A 20,582-nucleotide genomic window follows, 5' to 3' on the forward strand; every position below is an offset into this window, starting at 1 on the left:
ATCACCACCACAGCACTACGTAAGCAATAACTACAATTATTATTACACACACACACACACACACACATACCTCATCAGGTTTTACACTTCATTCCTGTTCCTTGTATCTCCAGCCTCAACTTAGCCCAGCCCTGGTTTGGGAATGGCCTGATCTGACGCACACACAGCCTTCAAGGTCCCAGGGCCACAATCAATGGGACATCAGCACAGGCCAGGGCTTACCACCGTCTTTTTCGTGCCAACAGACCCCTTGGGCAGTGTCTGGGGAAGCTCTTCTCAGAATCATACATAAAATGAAATACATTATATTGAAATACAGCCATCAGTTATCGATATAATTGGCTTTCTTTTCATATAACTGGTTTTCTTTGTAATCCTATGTATTGGGGCAGCTGGATGGTGCTGTGGATAGAGCACCAGTTCTGGAGTCGGGAGGATCTAAGTTCAAATGCAGTCTCAGACATTTACTAGCTGTGTGACCCTGGGCAAGTCACTTAACCCCAATTGATTTTAAAAAGAAAAATCTTATGTATTTCATTTTCTGTGCGATTCTGTGTGATTCATATATATGTATATACATATTGTAATTTTATATACACATTTATTAAATAAACTTTATATTTATAAATGTATAGACGTACGAGTTTATAGATCTCCCCCAGCTTAGAATCCTTGGTGCAGAACTTTAGTGGAGGACTTGCTTAGCTTTTGAGGGGTCAGTGGAGAGTGGAGGAGTATTAACAACTAAATGGTATCATATAATGGGAAAAACATACAGTTATCCCTTCCACGTAGCTCCTTTCCCCACCATGGTTTCAATATATGGCAGGTCAGCTTGAGAAATTAAATGGCAATTTTGGGGGGAGTTTTGCAGAAGCCACAGAAAACACATGAAGGCCAGGAGACGAGACAGAAAATGTTTAGAAACTCAGAAATGCATGCGATACAGGTGGAGTATCACACAATATCAACATATTTTAGCTTTTTAATACCATAAATGTACCCAAATTTTACAATAAGGTACTGTAAATGAAAAAAGATTAAGAAAAAGAAAAAATTCAGACTTCTCTCATACGAAGGGAGGGCCAAAAAAATTCTAATCTGATTTTCCAGATAGTGGGGACAGAAGAAGCACCATGTCCCTAACCCCCACAATGTGGAAGGGATAACTGTACACTTATGCGGGTGAGATATACTTCAACATATTACATTATATTATGTTATGTTATATTATAATTATAACTCTCGATTCATCCCGAGAAACATTTCATAGTCTGTGGCCACCAATAAGCCCCCCTTGGAGGGCACCTGGGATGGCCACAGTTTAAAAAAGCACTACCCTACAGAGAGAGGTGGTGGACTAGGGTGCAGAACGAGACATACATTCTCAGACAGGACTGATCTGTCGGTTTATTCTGCTCTACTATACTTGTGTTATAAGGAGGACTTAGATGGGAGGAAGGAGAGTGACATTAATACCAAAAGAAAATGAAACAAGGCATCAGTGAAACACAAAAATACACAGAAGAAAGTTCAGACATGCAGGACAGTGCTGGTTCTCCTAAATCTGGGGTGAGGAACCTTCGGCCTTGAGGCTGGGCTGCACTTGAAGACCTAGAGGACCACATATGGCCCCGAGGCTGCAGGTTCCCCACCCCTGGGACCTAGATTACACCCCACGCCCTTGCAAAGGGGGCAGGTACCCTCCGTCTACAATGTTCTCTCTCTTCATCTCTGTCCAGGTGCCACCTCTGACCCGCCCCCCCATCCCCCGCCCCGAATCTCCCTAGTTATCCAGGCTCTCTCTCATTTAAAGTTCCTTTAAATAAATACACTGAATTTTCAGAATGAATGCGGAAAATTTTGAAACAAGGGACCCCAATTCCCAAGAGCAAAACCATCTCCTCTTGTCACATTCAACTCAACTGCAGATCAAGTGGAAGCCTGCCTGGCCTCTGGTTTACTAGCAACTGGTCTCTTAAATTAAACAGAACCAGGCTAAACTTTGAGAATTGGTCCACTGGCTGTTCCCTGAACACAACATTCCATCTCCCGCCTACATGCCTTTGCCCAGGTGGCCTCAGTATCCAGACCATACTGCCTCCTCCCTGCCACCCTACAGACTCCCTAGTTTCCCATGCCAAGGTGCATATCCAGTGTCAACAAGGCCTTGCTCAACTGGACAGTTGTAAATGAATGGCCTCTCCTTAACGTATTTCTGTGTCAAGTCTGTCCCTATTTATTTGTGCATAAATCACCCCCCCCAGTAGAACATAAGCTCCCTGAGGGCAGGTACATTGTCTTTGTTATCTAGAATTCCCAGCACATAGTAGGTATGGGCCAACAAATAGGGAATTTACCTGTTGAAGTGAATTTCCCAAACCCTTCTCTGCCTTTGTAGACATGTCCCTTCTTACACACTGATGATGTCACAGAAGTTTCCTTCCCTTTCCAAATCTAGTCTAGAGCACAGCTTTACCCAGGCATGTGTAAAAGCATCTTTCTTCTATTCACTCCTAGTCCAGTGTTTTTGGTTTAAAAAAAAAATTACAGTTTCCATGTTCCCTTGACACCCAACGGGACCACAAAACCTGATGCCCATTAACTAAGCAAGGAGCAAACTTTATTAGGAGATAAGGTCGGAGGGGTCTTTCCAGAGTCTGGGAGTCAGGAACACATGGTTTTAGATGCAGGTCACCACATACAATTTTTAAAAGTTATGGCAATAAACATAATTTTTTTTTTAAAAAGCAGCAAATTTCCCAAAATTTTTAGCAGCACGCAGTACATATTTTGTAACTTAGTAGGGGTGAAGTGATCTCACTCAACTAGTATTATTAAGCAGCTACTATGTGTCAGGCACTGTGCTAAGTGCTGGGGATATCTGTAGTTGTTCAGTCCCGTCCGACTCTTTCTGACCCCATTTGGGCTTTTCCTGACAAAGATACTAGAGTGGTTTGCCATTTCCTTCTCCAGTTCATTTTGCAGGTGAGGAAACTGAGGCAAACAGGGTAAAGTGCTTGCCCAGGGCCACCCAGCTAGTAAGTGTCTGAGGCTGGATTTGAACTCAGGAAGAAGAGTCTTCCTGACTCCAGGCCCCTACCACCTACCCGCCCTGTTGTGGGTACAAAGAAAGGAAAAAGAGAGTCCCTTCCCTCAAGGACACAATCTAATGAGAGTAAACTATGTGCAAATAACTCTGTACACACAAGAGATATACAGAGTGTATGGGGGATAATCAATAGAGGGAAGGCCCTAGGATTAAGGGGGATTGGGAAATGCTTCCTATAGAAGGCGTGATTTTAGCTGAGACTTGAAAGAAGCCACCAGGCAGAAACGAGGTGGGGGGGGGCTGTCCACCTAGGAACTGGAATAATATTCTCACCTTCTGGCCCCAATAAGGGTATTGGACATTTCTACAGCCCTTTGTTTGTTTGTTTTTGTGAGGTAATTGGGGTTAAGTGACTTACCCAGGGTCACGAAGCTAGTGTATCATATGTCTGAGGCCACATCTGAACTCAGGTCCTCCTGACTCCAGGGCCGATGCTCTGTCCACTGAGTCATCTAGCTGCCCCTCCACAGCCCTTTTCATCTATTATTTAACGGTAGTATCCCAGATTAGAGGTGGAAGAGGCCACAGAAACCATCTCATCCAATCTCTTCATTTCACAGATTAGGAGGGAAATGAGGCCCAGGAAGATGACGTGACTTAGCCAAGCTCACGCTAAAAAGCAAATCAGGATCTGAATACAGCACCAATCACTGTGCTCTTCTGACTATACCAAGCTGTCCCCTCTTGTCTTTGATTCTGAAAAGTATTCTCCCCTTTGGATTAAGGAAGAAAATGAAGTTCTGAGACTGTCCAGAGACTCATTCATAATCAGAAAGTTGGTAAACTTCAGATGTGAGATGCAAACCCAAGGCCCTCCTGATTCCTCAAGCCCATGATTCTACTGTACTACCCAGACTCTTAAGATAGATACTCAATCTCTGAAGTTGGAGTTTTCTTCATCTGTAAAAGAGGATATTAGGGCATCTACCTCATGGGGCTGTCAATGAGACAACAGACAAAGCAGCACACAATATGACCCCTGAATGCCAAGTAAAACAAGGAGAAAATCAATACCTAGCATAAAACAGTCTCACTCACACCAATTACACACACACACACACACACACACACACACACACACACACACACACACACTTTACAGAAGAGTAAACAGAAGCTCTAGGTGTCGAGGGCAGCTGGTGTCAGGAAGATCTGAGTTTAGTTTTTGGGGGTTTTTTTTGGGTGAGGCATTTGGGGTTAAGTGACTTGCCCAGGGTCACACAGCTAGGAAGTGTTATGTGTCTGAGGCTGGATTTGAACTCAGGTCCTCCTGAATCCAAGGCCGGTGCTCTATCCACTGTGCCACCTGGCCACCCCAAGATCTGAGTTTAAATCTGACTTCAGACACTAACACAGTGACCCTGGGTAAGTCATTTAACCTGTTTGCCTCAGTTTCCCCATTTGTAAAATGAGCCGGAAAAGGAAATGGCAAACCACTCCAGTATCTTTGCCTAGAAAATCCCAAATGAGGTTACAAAGAGTCAGACATGTCTGAACAACAACAAATATCCCCAGCACTTAACACAACAATGCCTGACACAGCGTAGGCACACGACTGACCCCAATGGAGTCATGAGTCAGATAAGACTGAACCACAACAACAAAAAGTGACATGACCAATAATATAGCTCTCATATTCTGCTTCCCTCCCAATCCCAAAAACCATGTCAAAGAAACAGAGCTAATAGAGCAGAGATGGAGATGTTCGGTCCCATGGGCTGGGAGGCGCTGAGAGAAATTCTGAAATGTCACAAAGCTAGTACAGGAGCATCCAAGAATTCTACTTTAATGGATCCGAGCTATTCAGATCTCAGGCTCCTCACCCCAGCTGCTCTGGCGATGGAAACTCTCAACTCAAAGAAACAACCCACCCAGAATTATTTCCACAGTTTAAGACATGTGTGCATCTGGAAGGGAGCGAGAAAAGTGTCATTCACTTTACAGAAGGCTTCTTTTAAAGCAGCAAGGTTTCCTAGCACATTTAAAATGCAATTAGACTTAGGAAAAACTCCATCTACACAGATACAATCTTTCTGGAGGAACACTCGGGCAGTACACCAGTATTTGTCCCTTCCAAGTTCAAAGCCACAAGTCCTAATTGTTCCAATTCACAGAAAAAAGCATCTTTCCTCTCCCTCCCCAACCCTCCCCCCCATTTTTTTTAAAGGTGTAGCCCCATAACATTTCTCATTGAGAATTCAGGAGAAATTCCCCAGCCCAACTTGTGAACATGGTATGAAGTTAAGTTTTCAAAGAATGGCCGGGGGATGGATTCCAGCCGGTTTCTGAGCCCTGAGATCAGCAGCCCATAGACACTTCAGAATGAAACAGAAGAGGATCAGTAAGTGCTAATTAGGGGCCTCTTCTTGTGGGCCAGCTTGGGTATCTGGGGAGTTTTGCAGTAAGCTGGAATGCCCCCAATGGTTCACTAGCAGAAATTAAACATCTGCACTCATTTCACCCGGTAGGACTGAGCTGCATCTGCTGAACGACATTGCCCTTCTTCTGAGAGCCAATCCCACGCCAGCTCAGAGCTGACAGTGTGACCCACTTAGAGTCACCCAACTTCAAGAAGACAAACAGTGCCCAGGGTAGGGCTCACAGAATGACTATGAAAGCTGAGAGGGCCCTTGGAAATCATCTACCCAAACACTGTGCTTTGCAGATGGGGAGAATAAGCCCTGGAGAGAGGTTGGTAACTTGGGCAAGGTCACACAGCTTACTGGGAGTCTCTCCCCTTCCAGGGTTTCTGGTGCCTGGCATAACAGGCCAACTCTAGAGTGATGGGTCATATATGGGGGGAGGAGGGGACTCTGCCCCACCCTACCCCTGGGAAAGGAAGCCACCACCCTGTCTGTGGTCATAAGAAGCAAGAGTAAATCAATAAACAAGTATTTATTAAGCCTTTATGTGCCAGGGACTGGATCAAGGCAAAAGGGATATTTGAGTATATTTAGGACTTAGCTCTGAAGCTTCTATGCCATACATAACAGAGATGGGGGGCGGGGGTCATCGGCACAGGGGCAGGGGTAGGAATGTGGTGCCCTGGAAAGGGTTTTTGGACTTGGGTTCAAATTCCCAACTCTGCCAACTTGCTACTTATGGGACCTCTGTCCAGCCTTCACTGGACCTCACTTTCCTTCTGTGTAAAATGATGAAGTTGTATTACATGACCTCTGTGAGGTCCCAGTCAACTCTGGATCTAAAATCCTCGGCTGCTATAAGTGCCTGGGTACCCTGCCAGCTCTAATCTAGGCACCTATGAATTAACCTAGATCATAGGATGTTAGATTTAGAGCTGGCATGGACTTTAGGGTCATGGAGTCTAACTCACTCATTTTACAGATGAGGAAACTGAGTCATAGGGTGCTTAAGTGACTTGCCCAGGGCAACACTGTTAGCATCCCAGAAGTCAGAACTGTAAATTCAGTACTAACTAGGCAGCCTAGACTCCCTGCACTTTTCCCAAAGTTTGGTGCAGGGAACACTCATCCAAATGCAATGGACCGTATGTATCTATAATTTTTTTCTATTTACTTCTCTGAACACAGGCAATAAAAGGGCCCACTGCTCAGGAGAAGAGACTACTCATTTCTCTTTGTCTTCTCAGTAATTAGAACAGTATCTGGGATGCATCCGGCACTTAGATAAATGTCTGATCACTGACTGACCCCTGGCCACTTTTCTATCCTCCTCTTTCTCCAGACTTTCCTCCTCTTATTTTGAATGTTAAAATTAAGTCTTTTTTTCTGACCATCAAACTTTAGTCATCGAGAAGGATGGTGCTTTTACAATGAACACCTGTTAAAACTCAACTCATGACCAGTCCCTGACGCTAGAGGGTTTAATTAAAATTACTCACTCAGGAAGCAGCAAATGCCAACTCAACTGAAAACTATATATTTAATTTGGAGAGAGAGGGAGGAAGAGAGAGGGAGAGAGATACACAGAGAAAGACAGAGTACAAAAGGAGGGGAGAAGAGAGGCAAGAGAGAGGGAGGTGAGAGAGGGGGAGGGGAGGGGGAGGAAGGAGGGAAGAGAGACTGGAGGAGAGGGGGAGGAGACAGGGGGAGAGAGAAGGAGGAAAAGGGAGGGGAGAAAGGAGGGAGAGGGAGAGAGAGGAGAGAGAAGGGAGAGGGAGAGAGACAGGAAGAAAGGGAGGGGAGATGGGGAGGGGGGTGGGGAAAGAGGAGGGGAGGGTGGAGTGGGAGAAAAGAAGGAGGGAGGGTGGGGTGGGGGAAAAGAAGAGGGAGGGTGGGGTGGGGGAAAAGAAGGGGGAGAGGGGAGGTAGGAGGGAGAGAAAGGAAGGAGAGGGAGAGAAAGGAGGGAAAGAGAATGGAGGCCTCTGAGGCTCCCTCGTTATGAAAACCCAGAGCATCCCCTCCTCCCCGCAATTCTGTGACTTCTGGATGGTCCTCCCTCAATTGAAGCTGGAGAGGCAGAGGACGCCAAGACTCCAGCAGCTTTCTGTAACTGGCAGCATAGGGTGTCTCCCGAGCAGTTGTTACTACGGGCTGCAATACATACACACACTTCACTTCCTTAGTGAGCTGGAGGAAAATCTGAATTCTCCAGTGCTCAGGCCAAGCAAGCTTTGCAGCTCTCTGCAGACCAGCTCGGCCCTACCTAAGCTTTCTCTGCTCCAGTCTCTCTCTCTTCCTCTCCCTGGGATTCTCTGTCAATCTCTCTCATCCCAAATTACGGGGGCTGCTGAACGCCTCCAAAAAAAGCAGTGTTGCTGCCTGTTGTTGTTTTGAATCAGTTCATGCTTTTTACAAAAAGCGCTGGGGGACTAGCTGTCTTCCAAGTCTTAAGACTCCTTCCCTCTTCGCCTTCAACTCTCTTAAGACTCATTTAGGAAGCCTGGGCTGCCCAAGGCTAAGCTGAACAGGAGAGGACAGGAGTGTTACCTGACAGCTGGAGGGGGAGGGTGGCCCAGCTCTGCCCCCAACATAGAAGAGATATCCGTTCCACCCTCCACCCCCACCCCCAGGGACAGGACCCCAGGCTAGTCGCGGATCCCAGGATTGGGCACTGGCCAAGGCTGGCGGAGCGGGGAGGGGGGGGTGTGAAACTAGGTATTCTCAGAGAAACTTTTTCGGAGATGACTGCCGGACCCCCAAAGCTTCTACCTGGGCAAGGAAAGGGGAGGAGGTCAGGTAGTTAGAGATCTCAGCCACCCAGAACACATTACCTCCCCACCCGTCTCCCTCTGGAGGTACAGCCAAGAGGACGAGGGAAAGAAGGGAGAGAGTGAGTGAGAGAGAGAGAGAGAGAGAGAGAGAGAGAGAGAGAGAGAGAGAGAGAGAGAGAGAGAGATCACCTTCCCACCCCTTTTCCTCTGGAGGAAGAGTGTGAAAGGAGGGAGAAAGAGAAAGGGAAGGAAAGATAAAGGAGGGAAGAAGGGAGAGAAACCGAGGGAGAGCACATCACCTCCCCACCCCATTCCTTCAGGAGGTACAGCCAAGAGGAAGCGGAGAAGGAGGGAAAAAGACAGAAAGGGAAGGAAAGAGAGAAACGCAAAGTGGGAGAGGACATCACCTCCCCACCCGTCTCTCTCAAGAGGAAGAGGAGAAGAAAGGAAGAGATAGATAAAGGGAAGAAGAAAAAGAAAGAAGGGGAAAAGAAACGGAAAGAGGGAGAAATGAAAGGAGAGAGAGAAAGGAAGAGAAGGGAAGGAGAGAAAAAGGGGGAAGGGAGAGAAAATGAAGTAAGACAGAGAAGAGAGAGGGAAGGAGAGAACGGGCGAAGGGGAAGCAGGGAGACCGGCGCTGCCCAAGTTGGTGAGCACGGTCCCCGGGGGCTTTCAGGAATTTCGGAGGGGTCGGTGGCCAGCACCCAGACAGCCACCCCCGATCCGCGCGCTGCCGCGCCCCCACCCCCAGCTCCCAGGGTGTGCAGATGCGGTCCCCGGGCAGGGCGCCCCACGCCAGCACCCCCAGTGCAGTCCCCCGGCGGCCGGGGTCGCGGCGGCAGCAGCAGCCACCAGGCGGAGACCGTGGGCTGCGCGGGGAGGCGCCGAAGCCCGGTGGTGCCGCTGCCGCCGCTGCTCCTCGCCTGAGCCCCTCCCGAGGTGCCCGCAGCCCCAGCCCCCGGCCCACCTACCGCTCCGGGGCTCCGCACGGCCAACCGGCGGCCGCCCCCGCGCTCAGGCTCCCGGGGCTGCAGCAGTCCGTGCCGGCCGGGCCGGCGGCCGCCCGCGGCTCCTCGTCCCGCCGAGGGGGCCCTGGGCATGAAGCGGGGGCGCTGCTCCCAGTGCAGAGAGAGGGGCAGTGTTCCGGAGAAATCCTGCTCCCCGCGTCCGTCTGTCCGGCTGGAGCCCGCGGGAGCTGTGCGTGTGCGTGCGTGCCCGCCGACGCGCGAGAAATACTTCTATGCAAATTTATTTTTTGTAACTGCCACCGAGGTGCGGTCTCCTCCGAGGGCACGCAGCTCCCCGCGCGGGCTCTGCCCGGGGCGCCCCGGAGCGCGCGGAAGGGCGCGAGACGCTGCTGCTGTTCCAGCTGCTGCTGCTGCTTCTGCTGCTGCTGCCGCCGCCGCCGCCGCCGCCGCCGCTGCTACCCGGGCCCGGGCCGGGCTGGGGCTGGGGCTGGGGCTGGCGCTGGGGCTGGGGCTGGGGCTGGGGCTGGCGCTGGCGCTGGCGCTGGCGCTGGGGCTGGGGGCGCGAGACGCTCCCCGGGGCTCCTCCGAGGGGGCGCGAGAGCAGCCGAGAGCCGAGCCCCGGCGCGGTCACGTGCCCGAGAGCGCTCAGCTGGGGTTGGGCACCGCCCCCCGCGGCTCCCTCCGCCCCTTCCTCCAGCTCGCGTCCCCGCCTCCGCGGCGGCCGCAAAGGCAGCAGCAGCGGCAGCGGCAGCAGCAGCAGCGGCAGCGGTGGTGGGTCGGAAAGGAGAGTGGAGAGAGGGCCCCCAGAGCTGGGGGGCAGCTGAGACCTGGAGAAGTCCGGCCTTCCCCGGAGAGCCGGGGGACAGCTGGCTTCCCAAATAAATGCATCATTTTATTTCTCCGCCTTGGGAAGTTGCGGGGGTGGGAGGGAAGGTGGAGGATGGAGCGATAAGCCCCTGGGCCCAAAAAGGTTGCTGCTTCCAGCCAAACCGGGGGATCATCGCGTATGACTTTTTAAAAATTTAAATGTGAAATTCTTGGAGGAGGCAAGAGTTGGGAACTTTGAGCAAAGGACTCGGTTTTCTGTTGTGTAAATGGGCTTGATAACTGGAATGGAGTTGGTCCGACCTCCTCATTTTACAAGGGAGGAACCTGGTCCCAGGAGAGGAAGCGCTTGCTCGGGCTCACCCCAGTGACGGGTTTGCAGACCCTGAAATCCGAACCAGATTCTCCAAACCATCCAATGCTCCTTCGATAAACCATAAACCCCACGAAAGTCCATTTCAGCTCGAACAATTCAAGTTAAACATTTATTCAGCCTTTCTTCCAATCCCACCTTCTACAGGAAGCCTTTCCCAGTCCTCTTAATTCTAGTGTCCTCCCTCTGCTGCTTATCTCCTCTTCGTTCTATCTGCCGCGTTTGTCCCCAGCTGATGTGCGTATTCTCTGCCCCATTACACTCCTAGAAAGCAGGAATTGTCTTTTGCCTTTCTTTTTTAGCCTTGGTCCTTAGCAGTGCTTGGCACACAGTAGAAGCTTAATAAATGTTTATGGTCTGACTATACTTATCCACACCTACATGCCAAGCTGGGTCAAAAAATTAAAAAATCGTGCAGCAACTCAGAAAGAGGAAAGGACTGAGGGGCAGAAGAACAGGGCACACGCTGTCAGGTGCATACCGGGGCTGGGTTTTGCTTAGTACCTTTTTCTCTAGCAAGGGAGAATTGTGGTTTGTCCTTCCTTCTGGAAGAGAACTGTGACATGCAAATGAATTGGATTGAAGTGAGGCAGGGCTGTGCAAAGTCACCAGCCTCACTTTCACCTCTGGAGACATCTGGGCCCAGTGGCCAGACATAAATGAAGACAGGACATAGAGTGTTTGTACAGAAAGAATGTGAGAACCAGTCGTGGGGGGAGGGTTTCAAGTGTTCAGCAGTTCTAAGAGAGATCCCAGAACATAACCTAAAGTGTCAAATTTAGTGGAAAGAACAGGGGATTTGGATGGTGAAGACCTGAGGTTCAGCTTTGCCTATGTTACTTTCTAGCTGTACGACCTTGGGCAGGTCACTTTTGGGAGAAGGTCCCGGTTTTCTTCATTTATAAAAGGAGACAGTTGTTCTAGCTAATTTCTAAAGTCTCTTCCATCTCTCAAGCTGATAATTTCCTAGTTTGAAAGAGTTGGCAACGAATCCAAAGACTTTCTGTCAGCTGGCATATTTCTCAGACTTTCTTATCGACCCAAAATGTGTGAACATTATCGTTTGCCCCTGGGGAAGGGTCTTTCCACAGTCTGTGGGCTTGTTGTGCAAGGAGGGTTCTTTGGGGCCAGAGCTCTGATCCAGAGGCCAGGGACCAAAGTTCAGACCTCAGCTCTGGGCAAGTCACTTCTGTCTTTGGGCCTGGCCATGCTTATCTGTAAGATGAGCCCAGGTGACCTCCAAAGGCCCCTTCCAAACCAAAAGCAAAACTGTTTCTTCTTCCCTCACCTACCTCCTGTGTGATACCCAGCAGAACACTCACTGCATCTTCTCAGCAATTTAAAATACACAGGAAGAGCAGCCTAGAATTGTGAAGGGGTATTGGGCTCGACCACACAGCACCCACCTTGGCTTTCACCTCACCTGCCTCCCTCTCCACTGCTCCCCTCCCCCTAATAAGCCTGAGGATCTGTTGGGATCATTGACCACAGTAGCCTTGAAAGAATTATTATAGCAGGTATTCTGGTAGCCTTTAAGGTTTGGGAGGAGGCAGCTGGGTGACTTAGCAGGTAGAGTGCTGGGCCTGAAATCAGGAAGACCTGAGTTCAAATCCAGCCTCAGACACTCACTGTGTGACCCTGGGAAAGTCACTTCACCTGCTTGTCTTAATCCAGGGGGGAAGGAAATGGCAAAATACACCAGTTTCTTTGCCAAGAAACACCTATAGGGGGTCACAAAGAGTCAGCCATGACTCAACGACAAGGTTTGGAAAAGCCCTAGCATATATTATCTTACCGGGTCCTCAGAACAACTTTATGAAGTAGGTCCTAGGACTACTCCCATTTTACAAATGAGGAAACTGAGGCAGAGGGCGATGAAGTGACTTGCCCAGGGTCTCATGGCTGAGAAATGTCTGAGGCTGGATTTGAACTAGTGAAGATGAGTCTTTCTGATGCCAGGCCCAGAGCTCTATCCGATGCTTGACCTAGCTGTCTTTTCTTTTGTCTAGAGACAATTCACAAAAATTCACAAATCAAGTCCTTCCTTATAGGTTTTGTTCATTTTCAAGGTATAAATGCTCACACTGAACATTTACTAATTCTTCCTAGAGAGCTGGTAGCAGCCAGCTCCATCGCCCCTGAATAGGAAGTCCCAGCAAGCAGTATGGGAGAGGGGAAGTCAGAGATGGGCCCTTGTAGGAACCTGGGCCCTTGAACTGAGCTTTGAAGAAAGCCAGAGTTTCTTTTATCCTATAGTGGACATAATCTCAGAGGGAAAGCAGTAGTGTTAAGTGGAGTAGGAAGAAATTTCATGTAGATGGTTAGATTTTCTCTAGGACCTGAAGGAAGTCAGGGAAGCCAGAGGGCAGAAATGGGAAGGAGAGAATTCTAGGCCTGGAATTTCATAGTTGGTGAAGATGCCCAGAAGTGGGAGATGGAGTTGGTGTAAGAAGCCTGGAAAGGTAGGAAAGAGCCAGATTATGAAGCCTCTTCTTGCATAATCACTTTGCCTCAGTTTCCCCATCTGTTAGGTGGGAAGAAGGACTATTGTAGCACTTACCTGGAAGGGTTATTATAGTGCAATGGAAGAAAAGGAGAGGAGAGACTCAACGTACCTACTCGGCAGGGCAGGAGCTGAGTCAACACTCCTCCTGGTGCTCACCAGGGTTTCAGCCTGTGGTTCTCATTGTCTAGGAATGCCAAACCCCAGCCCCAGACTCCTTCACCCCCATCATCAGCAACTTGGTGGTTGGATTTTTAAATAACCAAGTTCTGTTTACCTTCAATCACTACCCACTTCACAATCTGCCCTCAATTTAAAGCTGTTCTTAGCTTTGAAGGGGTGGGGATGGGGGGGTGGGGGGAGTGTTAAGTAAAGCCAGGAAGCAGACCACTTTAAATGCATTCCTCTTGTCCATGATCTTTCCTGGAAGTCACAGAGGCTAACCCAACTCCCAGCCTTCCCTCTCTGTCCTGTTTCTTGCACTTTGGGTACCAGGCTTTAAAAGAATCCAGGAGACCCCAAGTCCACTGACACAAATAGGTTTGTCTGGGCCAAGTTTTGGCAGCTCTGTTAGCTGGAGCAAAGATACTGTTGCCTATTACAAGCCAAACCCCATTGGGCCTTACCTTTAGAAACTAAGTTTGAGCTCACAGGAGATTGGGGCTCAGCCTTCCAGAGAACAAGCTGGCCAATCTGTTCCTGAAGAATCTATGTTGGCATGAGGTTCATAAATAGGATTCTTTCATCATAGAGCTAGAACCTTAGAGGTATCAAGTCCAACGCCCCTCATCTTACATGTAAGGAAACTAAGGCAGAAGATAAGTAACTTTCCCAAAGTCACCCAGCTAGTCTGATGCAGGATTTGAACACAGCTCCCAATCTCTCCAAGGAGCTGAGCGCTTATTCTGCTTCTTGAAGGACACATGTTTTTGAAATCCAAGCTCATGATCCAGTTGGGTTAAAATAGTCTAACCCCTTCATTTTACAGAGAAGGAAGCTGAGAGCTAGAGGAGTCAAGCAACTTGCTCAAGGTCACAAGGTAAATAATAGTAGCCATTGGGGCACTACACACATACCCCACTCCCAGGAAGAAGCGTTGCCCCCACCCTCCATAATGCCTCCTCACCCTGTGCCTAAATTTCCAGAATCGATTTCCTTGAGAAGGATTTTTAATGTTTGGCTTTTTCTTTCCTTCCTCCCCTCCACCCACCCTACTGAATGGTTGGCTATCCATCTGAAAATGTCCCATCCAGGAATGGGCTGGCTTCACCGTTGAACAATATTGAGAAATGTAGAGTGAAGATTGTGCATAGAATGATTGTGTCCTTCCTATCAGCGCAGATATTATTATTTGTTTAAAAAAAAAAGAGGGGTGGGGAGAGACAGAGAGAGAGAGAGACAGAGACATAAGCTTGTACTATTACGACATCACCTGATAAACACCCTCCAGGAATTTGAAGACTGACTCAAAATGAACATTGAGTATCTGTCTGCCAGGGAGGCTAGCAGCCTTTTCTCTCTGCAAGGAGTGGTTTCCTGGTCTTTGGCAATGTCTAAGATGCATTTCATCACCAAAGTCTGCCCAACCTTCTCCATTATTTGATCTACACACATATTCCCAAAAGTGATGGGTAGAAGTGATTAGTCTTCCCAGAGACAACCTAGTCTCCTGGAAAGCTCCTGGGATTTGAAGTCCAGGGCCCTGGGTTCAAAATGTGGCTCTGTCATTTCCTATGTAACCTTGGACAAGTCAATTTCCTCATCTATAAAGTGAGGGGGTTAGACTCGATGACCTCTTGAGGCACCACCATCCTTCCAATCACCCAGGCTTGCAAACTAGGTCATCCCTGATTCCTCCCTCTCCCAAACTCAAATCCAATCTATTGCTAAATCCAGCCGATTTTGCTTTCGTAATATCTCTTGCACATACCCCCTTCTCTCTTCTGACGTTGCTACCGATCTGGGACAAGTACATGTTACTTCACTCCTGGACTTTGGCAATAGCCTTCTGATTGGCTTTCTAATCTTACCTCGTCTCTCCGCAATCCCGCATCTTCCACTCAGCTATCAAAGTGATCTTCTGAAAGTGCAAATCTAACCACGTGAACCCTCTCCCCACCATCATCTGCTATTCCCTCCAGAAATCCAGTGTAAATGCTTCTGTTTGGCTCTTAAAGCCCTTCATTATCTATCCCCTTCCTAGCTTTCCGGTCTTCTTACACTATACTCCCACATCCCCCTCCCTATGTACTCCTTGGTTCAGTTACATGGGTCTCCTTCCTGTTTGTCCCATCTCCTACTTCTGGGAATCTTCATCAGCTATGAAGTTCCAGGCCTGGAATTCTCTCCTTCCTCATCTCTGCCCTCTGGCTTCCCTGACTCCCCACAGGTCCTAGAGAAAATCCAACTATCTACAAGAACTCTTACCCCATCCCCTTTATATTGCCTTCCCCCTGAGGTTATCTGTAGTTCATTTTGTATATATCTTGCTTGTATTTAGCTGTTTGCATTAGAATGTGAGCTACTCGAGGGCACAGACTGAAATTTGCATTTCTTTGTGTAGCCAGCACTTGGCACAGCGCCAGACACATAGTAGGCTCTTAATAAATGTTAGTTGACTTGATCCCAAAAGTCCCTTCCAGCCTGAAAGCTATGGGCCCATGATCACAGGTGCAGCAGGGTCAGAACTGTAACTGAGGAGTTTGAGTGTGGGACAGATTCTGTTTCGGGGAAGGAGCAGTGGGAAGGTGGTCATGCGAGGAGTGATGTTTCAGAAGACAATTGCATGACAGGGGCAAGAAGTAATACTGAGAAAGGGGACCTGTGACCCTGTGGTCTTTGGAGACAAAAGTCCTCTGGGACTGGGGAGTCAGAGTAACATCACCCTATAGGGGGTATCCTGGGGAATGATCACACGATGATGCCAAAGCAACTCCCCCAGGCATGCCCTGGCCAGGCATCTGCACCTTATGGTAAAGCCCTCATCACCCAGGGCTAGTTACAGATGTGCCTAGGCGCTTTCCCCTGGGTGATGTAAAAATGCAGTGATTGTGAAGACTGGCTATTCATCCAATCAAGGTTCAGAGTTTTCCAAGTGATTGGAAAGTTCTAACTTGTGGCTCAAATGTGCCCCTTCACAAATATTAACAGCCTAAATTGTCACCAAATATTGGAAAAATGATCTCGTAAAACTAAGCCAGGTGTTATCACTCAGGGGTCCTGCTTGTTGGTACTTCCAATCTAGATGGTAGGCTAAGCTCTTTGCAAAAGTCCTGTGGGAAGGCAGGAGGATGTGGAGGGAAGGGGAACGCAGGATGGACACTAGGAGGGATGGACACACAGAAGTCAGGGAACCTGGCAAAGAAAGAGGGAGGTGCTAGAGGTACTGGAGGGTGGAAAAGCCACGAGGACAGGGGTTACTTTTACAAAATTATCCCCCAGGGCCTCGACAGACAGCTTAGTAATAGTGCCCTGCACTGCCTTTAGTAGACCTCTGGTTCAAATCGAGATTAGCTCCAAATGTGTATTCAAATGTGTATCTCTTATTTACCATCTGATAAGCTGGTCTACTTATCTATCTGACCTTTGGGCAAATGCCTTCTCTCCTCTGAGCCTTCTTTTTACCCAATGGTAAAACCAGAGGGACAGGTTAGATTGAGGATTTTTGTTTTGTTTTGTTTTTTGGTGACTTGGACCCCTCTGGCAATCTGGTGAAGCCCATGGACCCCTTTCTCAGAATAGTATGTGGTTTTTTTGTTTTGTTTTGAATCATAGCTGATGCTCTGCTGGTGGAGCTGTGAATGGCCCAATCATTCTGGAAAAGCACTTTCGAATTACGTGCAAAAATTAACTACACAGTATATGACCTTTTACCCAGTTATACCACTGTTAGGCCTATACTCCAAAGAGATCAAAGAAAGAGGGTGAAATCCCATTGGTACAAAAATATTTACAGCAGCTCTATTTGTGGTGGCCTAAGGCTGGAAATTAAGGGAGTCCTCATCAACTGAAGAAGGGCTGAACAAATTATGGTACATGATTATGATGGAATACATTTGTGCCGTAAGAAATGATGAGATGGTTTCAGAAAAACCTGGGAAGACTTGTATGAATTGCTGCTGAGTGACGTGAGCAGAAACAGGAGAACAATTTTTATAATGACAACATTGTGAAAATGAACAATTCTTAAAGACTTAAGAATTCTCATCAACTAAATGAGCATCTTTATTCCAGAGGACAGATAAAGAAGAACTCTTCCCCACCCCTACCTTGTATTCACAGAGGTGATGGACAAATGGGGACAATGAGTTTTGGATTGAATCAATGTGGGAATGTTTTGCATGACTGTGTTTATGTTATTCAGGGGTTCTGTATTTTTTCTTTCTTCCTTCTTTCTCTCCTTCTCTTCCTTCTTTTCTTTCTTTTTCCTTCTTCCTTCCTTCCTTTTCTTTCCTCTCTTTTTTCTTTCTTTTTTCCCTTCTTCCTCCCTCCCTTACTCCCTCTCCTTCCTTCTATCTTCCTTTTTTCTTTCCTCCCTGTTTCTTTTTGCCTTTCTTTTCTTTCTCTCTCTCTCTTCCTTCTTTCCTTCCTTCCTTCCTTCCTTCCTTCCTTCCTTCCTTCCTTCCTTCCTTCCTTCCTTCCTTCCTCCCTTAATTCTACCTATTTCTGGTAAGTGGGAAGAAGTAGGAGAGAGAAAAGAATGAATTCCTGATAATTGAAAAGAATCAAATTTAATTAAATTTTAAAAATAATCATAGTTGAAAGGAATGCTAAATTTCAGTTCGGGGGTTAGTAAAATTAAAGATGTAATTTTCCCCCAAAGACTTTCTGAAATCTATTCCCAGATCCCTTGGGGGTTCATGGACCCCAGGTTAAGAACCCCTGGACAATAAATCTCTAAAAGTCCCCTCTCTGCATCTATGATCCTATGAGCTCTTTGGGCCTCAGTTTCTTCATCTGTAAAATGAGGAGGTTTGGATAAGATAATCTCTAAGGCCTGTTTGAGCTCTGCATTCCGTAAGTCAGTTCCTATGGGGATCGCCCCTCAGAACTCATTCCCACGGGCTCCTACAACCAGCTATGCCCTTTGCAGACTGAGTCCCCACTGATGGGGCCTCCTAAGGCAATGAACCTGCAAAATTAACACATGTCGGAACGTGCCTTTGGCAAATCACCTGACCCTTCTTGCGCCATTTTTCTTTATCTGTAAAATGGGACTCATATTACCTGCCCAACCTACTCCGCGGGATTTTTGTTAAAGATGAAATGACCAAATGAATGTGAAAGTAGCTTGAGAATTTTTCGAGATGGCCTGCAAAAGCAGGAGGCTCTTACTCCTTCTGACAGTGCAGGGCCAGGTTTCCGAGGTTTCATGTCCATGCTCTTTCCAGGTTTGTTGCATGAGTACTTTCTTGATGCGGTGGTCTGATTGAATTCAAAGCATTTATTTAGCATTCACCATGTGCAAGGGGAGAGACAGCCTGGCTTCGTGGAGATAGGCCAGCCTCAGTCATAGAATACCTCTAGATCTGCATCTGAAAGGATCCTCAGGGCCATCCAGTCCAACTCCATCATTTCACAAGTGGAGAAACCTAGGCAAGGGGGATATTAAAGGACTTGCCAGGAGCTAAGCATCAGAGGAAGGATTCAAATCCAGACCCTCTGATTCTAGAATTGAGGCTCTTTCCTCTATATAATTTGCTGCCCAAAAAGAAAGTTCTCAGTTCAAGTCTGACTCTTTCTACTCGTGGGACCTTGGACAAGTTATCTAATTCCATTAATTCCCATTTACCGGCTGTGTGACCCTGAGCAAGTCACCTAACCCTGTTTGCCTCAGTTTCCCCATCTGTAAAATGAGCTGAAGAAGGCAATGGCAAACCATACCAGTATCTTTGCCATGGGGTCATGGAGAGTCAGACACAACTGAAAATGACTGAATAACAATAAAGCATTCCTAGCTCTTTATCTGCGAACCTACGGTCCTAATAGGTTATCTTACCGTTCAAGCGCTTCATAAACCACAAAGTGTTGTATAAATGCTATAATCTGTTTTACAGAGTGTTGATTATTTGGAATAGAATGATCAAGAGAGTTACTAATTTTACTGAACCTAGAACCCCAGGATGAAATAATTTTCCAGTTGAGATACATCAAGGATGAAACAGTGCCATCTGCTGACCACAGGTGATAGTGAAGACCATCTCTATTAGACATTGCAAATATTCCCCAATTAAAGATGGGGGAAAGAGCAAAGTTTCTTGAAATGAAAATGTGAAGCCCGGTAAATCCTAATAGGAGAAAAATCCATATGGTTGATGAAGTCAACAACCAGAGGAGAGGTCCTGAGGGCAGGAATGTAGCTCAAAATTCCTCCAAAATAATATTAATACTATGCCTCTGGGCCAGGAGGGGACCTGGCTGCTAGCTTACCCCTTTCTTCACCAAAACTTTGAACTTGGTCTCTTGGGAGGTATTTTCCAACATACCATTTTTTTCCATTTTATTACAAAAGACCCTGAAAATATTACATTTCAAAGCCCCCAAAGTCAGGAAGAATAGGATCAGAGATTGTGAGCTAGAAAGGACATAGAGCTCATCTTGTCTAGTTCCTCATTTTATAGATATTGTTTGACTTGCCCGTGTTTCACACAGTGCGAGGAAGCAGCAGAGCTGGTACTTGGACTCAGCTCCTCAGAGGAAACAAGATGGAGTGGAAACTGCCTTATACGTGAGGTGAGAAGAAACCAGAGGATGTGGGCTCGTATCTTAGATCAGCTTCTTATAAACCGTGTGACCTTGGGCAAGTCACGCACTGCCTCTTCATCTATAAAATGAAGGGAGTTGAACTTGATGGTCTCTAAGGTCCCTTTCAGCTCTAGATCTATGGTCCTATGACCCCAAGTCCAGAATTCCTTCCATTAGGCTGCAATGCTTCCCGCCATTTTACAGATATTTGCTTTATCATCAACCCACCTATTCCTCAAAAATTCATACTTAAGTCAAAGAATTTCACTCCCAAGTAAAAACCTCCTGAAGAGACCCCTATCCTTTATAAATGGAAGAATGGATGGAACTTAACTCAACAGAGATCCTCCTTCTTTCTTGGCCTCTCCTCAACTACTCCCTATAATTCTTCCTCTGGTTCCTCCTATTTACAAGAGGACTCCCCTGACCTACCATGCCAACCCCACAATTGTCTTTGTCTCTTGAGATTACTTTGGGCTTCTTTATATTTACCTATCTGGATTAAAGGCCTTGGTCAGGCAGAGGAATGTTGTATTCAGACTTCTGTTCTGCTCCTGGCATTTCTCCAGGCAGCAAACACCATATTGACTGTTCCTCAGCCCTTTCTGAAGCCACACGTCAGATAGATGACCATCTTCCAGGTGAAGTATTAGCTTATTAAGGAGGACTCTGGCAAGACTCTTGCCAGCAATGATTAAGAGAGAGCTCCACCTGTGATCGTCACAGGACAATCTATCTCCTTTACCTTTATAGAGATGGACGATGGAGACATCCTTGCATTCCTGGGAGATAACTTCCTTTTGCCATATAACCCAGAACATTTCAGTCAGCTTTGGTTTGAGCAATGGATTCCCTCCCTTATAAATCTCAGCTGGAATAGAATAAACACCAGGTGCTTTGCCATACAAGAGGAACTTGATGGC

General features: G+C 47.4%; 1 protein-coding gene across 2 annotated transcripts in view; it reads right to left on the bottom strand.

Moving 5' to 3' along the window:
* SPSB1 (splA/ryanodine receptor domain and SOCS box containing 1) overlaps positions 1-9,642 on the bottom strand; it is a 90,560-nt gene extending 80,918 nt beyond the window's left edge. For both annotated transcript variants that reach the window (XM_078145689.1, XM_020974411.2), the window contains exon 1: positions 9,218-9,642. The gene's annotated coding sequence lies outside the window, so the exon portion shown is untranslated. The remainder of the gene's footprint in view (positions 1-9,217) is intronic.
* Between the last annotated feature and the right edge of the window lie 10,940 nt (positions 9,643-20,582).

The sequence above is a fragment of the Phascolarctos cinereus genome, unplaced genomic scaffold, assembly GCF_003287225.1.
Source record: "Phascolarctos cinereus isolate Bilbo 61053 unplaced genomic scaffold, phaCin_HiC Scaffold_726;HRSCAF=1367, whole genome shotgun sequence".
In the NCBI taxonomy this organism is placed as follows: Eukaryota; Metazoa; Chordata; class Mammalia; order Diprotodontia; family Phascolarctidae; genus Phascolarctos; species Phascolarctos cinereus.